We start from the raw sequence: 5,419 nt of genomic DNA, 5'->3' as shown, positions 1-5,419 counted from the left end.
CAGGGAACAGTCTGTCTATTCTCTCCATCTGTCAGCTGCTGCTGGCTCTTCCCCCTCCTCTTCCTCACACACTGCTGAGTTTGTCCTGGTGGATCATCAGGGCTGCAAAGCCTCACAGATGATGTGCAGCAGTGGGTCCCTCAGTCTGTCCTCACTCTGGACACTTGCAGTCGTCACACATGGAAATCAAATGTGTGATAAGCTGCAGGATTCAAACACAAGTGTAACTTATAAACACATGTTCATACTTTTATTCCACAATCAGAGAGAAAGAAACAGAGAGAGAGTGCAGGACAGACAGACAGGTGACAGTCTCAGGTGTACACACTGCTACACAACAGCACAGAGAAGCAGGATTTAGTGTTTGTGTTATTACGAGTGCTACACAAGAAGAGTTCCAGATGGTGCAGTGGACACATGTGTGACTGCTGTGATTAAAGCATCTTTCTTTCAGCTTAAGGAGTGAACCATCAGCTCGTTCAAACACACGTTAAAGTCCGTTTGGCTCGACACCACCGAAAGCGTGCTGCTGCAGTCTGCTGGGGGGCATCATCAGAAACAAGGATGCAAGGAGAGGAGACAAACTAGTGAGGAATGCTGGCTCTATAATTGGAGCTGCCACATGCACACACACACACACACACAGACTCTGTGTGAAGCTCGTCTATATTATATTTTCTGATCTATCATACAGCTTAAACTTATTCCTGGTTATATCCTGATCAGTGCTGAGCAGTTAAACACATAACTATCAATGAAATCATGTATGAATTATGATTCTGTGATTAACAATGAATACACTTAATATCACTTCTCATTTTCAAAATCATGTCGTTTAGCTTTGAAATGTCTGCATTTGTGAAGAAAACATTTTCTTAGTAACAACATTTGTTAAGATCCAACCATGTAAACTATGATTTTTGCCATTTTTCAAGTGGTCTTAAACCTTTAATCAGGACTGTATCTGATATCACTTCCATTTAATGTGAAAAAGCTGCATCAGTGTTTTGCTGGGATGCGTCTGCTCCTCTGGCTTTCCTGTTAGCAGTGAGTGCAACGATGTCACAGAGGTTTTAGGGCAGCATCAACTCCAGCACATATTTTTGTCACTCTGGAGCACATTTTAGGAAAATAACAAGAAGTAAATGAAGGAAACCGACAGAAGCAGACAGGATAAGACGAGCGTCGTATCTGAGACAATAACCAGGGCCGGACCGTTTCTGACAGCTGCATCATTTTTATTGTGCAACAACACGGCAGCAGAGGACGATTTGATTTTGTCTTGGGAATAAATCACTACTGGAAATCACAGGACTCAGATCAACACACGTCTGCTCTCCAGAACCAGGACGACATGCTGAGATCACGGTGGGCGACAAATGTTCATCAGCAGAACGATGAGACAGAAACACAGAAGAGCCGTTTGGAAAGGCAGGAGGTACAGTGCTAACAGGCTGCAAGAAATATAAATACAGACTCACGTCTGTCTCTGTCAGCACTTATCATTCAAAAGATACGACACACGTGTGCAAAGAAGTGTCCAGGTTCATCCTGACCATCAACCTTTCTGACTGAAGGGCATTTCTGCCAGCAGGACTTCAGATATAAGCAGTGACAATAACACTATCAGTCATGGTCTGGCATTCCCAGAGCACAAAGCTCAGCAGGACATAAACAGTGTGGAGTCATCAACATCATCAACAGAAGGCAGAAGAGCTTTGAATGTCCTTCAAGAAGTCTGGAGAAGTGTTCCTGCAGGTCCTCACAGAGACGCCAGAGAGCTGCTCAGCGAGTTCAGAGTGAGCTGAAGGATGATGGTCAGACCATAACATTCCTCCAAAAGTGCCTTCATGGACCTGCAGCCGAGAAACCGATGCAAAGTGTTTATGCAGGTGAGAGAAGTTCACCTGAGGGCTCTTAGTCAGCGTGCATGCCGAGCGCTGAGAGACGGAGGTTGTGCTGCAGGCAGACGTTTGGACGGCGACTCAGACTTCTCTTCTAGACGTCGTCAAATATTTGTCTACGAGATGACGACGAGACAGGTACCGTCCTCCTGAGTGCACAAAAACACACAAGTGAACACAGCAGCACACAAATCCACACGTCTGTGGACACGTCAGGACAATCTATAATCTTCTAACACAAAAACAAACAGTGTTCACTAAAGTAAACACACAGAGCAGTAGCAGATTTTTTTAATGTGTTTTATTTATTTTCATTTGCTGCTAACTGCCTTGTTTTCATTTGTAGTTTTTGTAGTAGGAAGAACTACAAAATCCACAAATAAACAAAGTGCAGTTAACAAATGTAGTGCTCTCCACTATGTGAACCCCTCAGCTGAATTTTTAGGTTTTTCAGTTCAAGCCAATGAAATGAAATCCAAAAATTCAACCCAACAATCAAATGATCCCCTATGAGCAAGCACTCTGGCAACGGTGGAGAGGAAAAACTCCCTTTTAACAGGAAGAAACCTCTGGCAGAACCAGGCTCAGGGAGGGGCGGTCTTCTGCCATGACTGGTTGGGAGGTGAGGGGCAAAATAAAATCAAACATAAAGGAGAACACAGCGTATTTATGACAGGTCGGTGGACTGTGGCTCGAGTTCAAAAGATGCTCGAATCCCGCCTGAGGTGGTATGGACACGTGATTCGAAGCGATGGGAACTCAGCAAAAACGACTATTAAGGATCGACCCAGACGGCGCCGGCCTCGAGGCAGACCGAAAAAACGGTGGATGGACAAAATCAAGGAAGACATCAACGCGTCACCTGAGGACGCCTTGGACAGAACCAAACGGAGAAACCTTTGCTGAGGAGCGGACCCTGCACCAGCGGGAACAACGCCAGGATGAAGGTGGACTGTGGCTGGAAAACATCATTACTGTTTTTAAAGGGTAACTGGTCCACAATTGTCGATGGGACGTGTGCATGCAAGCACACGCAAGCCATCCCCGCTCTGTGGGGTCATGACAATAATCATGACCCCACAGAGCGGGACATTCGCTTCAGCCGAAAATCTTAGAGGCGACCCAGAAAGCTGCAGGAAGAGCAATGACACATCCGGCAGCAGTTAAACCTACTTTAAGTAGGTTTAGACCCCACGAACCAGGCGATTCTCTTTCATGTACCGCTGGGCGCTGAAGATTTTCCACAGTTTGTCTGAGTTCTGCCATCTCTTGCCTCAATTGTGCATTTCCTTGCATGAGTTGTGTGTTTGCTTGCCCGAGTTGTGCGTTTTCTTGCCCGAGTTGTGCGTTTGCTTGACTGAGTCGTGCGTTTGCTTGACTGAGTCGTGCGTTTGCTTGACTGAGTCGTGCGTTTGCTTGACTCAGTTGTGCGTTTTCTTGACTCAGTTGTGCGTTTGCTTGACTGAGTTGTATGTTTTCTCCATTGAGACGCCTGTTTTCTCGAGTGATTGTTCTGATATGTTGACTGAATTCTATGAACGTTTCACTGAGTTGTATGTGTTCTTCCCAGAGTTCCTCTATCGTACGCTGCAGTGGGTCTAACTGATCACCGTTTCCCTGTGACATTTCTTTAAAGGTTTAAAGCTCAAAAGTGGAAAAAAAGTTAAATCTCTGAATGATTTAAATGCAAAGGTCAGCTTTGTCTAAGGTCAGCTTTGTCTAAAACAACTGGCTCTTTCTGATGTAAACTGTTGAACGACCTCCTCTATTTATAGACTTGGTGGGTGTGGCAGAGAACGTGATGTCCCTGTGACATCACAATGCTCCTTTGATCTTCTCAAAGGATCATTGTTATGTTACCGTGACGTCACAATGATCGTTCGAGAAGATCAAAGGAGCGCTGTGGATCATTCTGCGCATGCTCAGATCATAAAGGTGCTTTTAGCAACAGCTGGTGGTGATTCATCGTTATCAACCCTTAAACTCGTGAATTGGCTCTCTAGCTTTTCGATTGCTACTGTTGTCTATCACATATGTATTATTGGGAACCCAGCTTACCTGTAAAAACAGACACACAGCAGGTAACAGGAACTACTCGGTGCGCCAGCTCGGCACCACTAGGCTGTGTCCCAATTCAGGGTCTGCACCAATGAATGTATAAAACATTGAGATTTTAACCAAATGTTTAAAATGTATAAAACCAGAGGACAGCATTATATTTCTGATATTAACAGTAACTCTGGGCATCTGTAGAGTGTGCAGATGATGTCATCGCTGTCTAAAAATGGATAAAAAAAAACCCATAAGGAGGGCTGAATCCTTCAATAACACAGACTATTAGAGTGTGTAGCATCGCTAACTAGCTAGCAACAAGCCTCCAACACAGCGCGCATGCTAGCGGCTAATCTAGCAAACGCATTAACAACAGAGCGATTTTAGAACTATAAGACGATAAGCTGTGTGTCTTTTCTTATAACAGTGACATGGTTGTATTTTTACCTTAATTAAACGAGTCGTCAGTCGCGGGAAACCAGCAAAAAACTCGAGCCACAGGTGCTACGTAAAAAGTGTAGGGGGCGTGTTTGCGGTCACGTCCAGCGGGTGTGTGGGCGGGAGTGTTACACAGTCGCTCCACCTCAAGTCACTACTGCGCAGACTCTGGCTCCAAATGTTGGAACGACGATTAAAAGATGCTTAAAAGCAGCTCAAAAGAGAACGGACTGCATAGAGACCGATTTCGTTCAGAGGTGAAGCGGCGGTACTTGCAGAAAATAGCCTGCATTGGAAATGTGGACCCGTATGAAATACGGCCGTGGAGTAAAAACCCTGAAGACCAACCGCTATTGACGTAGCCTGACATATTCTCGTACCTTATCTGTGGAGTCAGCGCGTACAAGTCGTCATTCAAACAAAGGTAAGTCAGCTCGAGTACTGCGAGTGAAATGCGTTTGATTTCCATCCGAACATTCACATTAGTGCAGCATAAATTCATTCATGAGGGGAAATTACAGTGAGAACATGTGGAGGCTGTTAGAGGGATAACATAGTGAGTTCAGTGCATTGATGAGACACTGTCCTGAAGGATTTAGTTACTCTTTATGGTTAAAGAAATTGCAATGATTTATTAATGTTTATTATAAATAATTCTAATTATACATCTTGCGTCAATATTTGTATCTTGAGTCACTAAAAATACATTTTATTTTAGTTTTATACATTGATTAATGACCTGCAGAATCTCCTTATCATATTAAGGGATTCATAATTGTCACTTTATGCTTTCTCCATCTCTACAGTGATGACATCCTTGCATTACATACTTTAGGTTCATTTTCTGCAGGCAGGTTTCTGACAGAGAACAGGCAGGTTTACACTATAACCTGCAGCGATGGACACATAAAGAAATGAAAAATGACATGTATGTGCTAACTTTCTAAACACTTTGTTACATTTATGATAAAGTAGATTAAACACATTTGTGTCGGCCTTGGCTCATAGTTCTTGTCTTTAAATGA

At 43.9% G+C, this 5,419-nt stretch overlaps 1 long non-coding RNA gene across 1 annotated transcript; it reads right to left on the bottom strand.

Annotated features, from left to right (window-relative positions):
- Positions 1–1,112: 1,112 nt before the first annotated feature.
- LOC146614429 (uncharacterized) lies at positions 1,113–4,463 on the bottom strand. Its single transcript, XR_014907015.1, has 3 exons — positions 4,404–4,463; positions 3,963–4,045; positions 1,113–2,053 (listed from the first exon to the last, which is right to left on the bottom strand). It is a non-coding gene; the product is annotated as an uncharacterized LOC146614429 (long non-coding RNA).
- Positions 4,464–5,419: the final 956 nt, after the last annotated feature.

The sequence above is a fragment of the Diplotaxodon limnothrissa genome, linkage group LG17, assembly GCF_057381915.1.
Source record: "Diplotaxodon limnothrissa isolate DT_005_m linkage group LG17, D_limnothrissa_male_GT1.1, whole genome shotgun sequence".
Taxonomy (NCBI): Eukaryota; Metazoa; Chordata; class Actinopteri; order Cichliformes; family Cichlidae; genus Diplotaxodon; species Diplotaxodon limnothrissa.
This window is presented reverse-complemented; position numbering and strand designations above follow the sequence as displayed.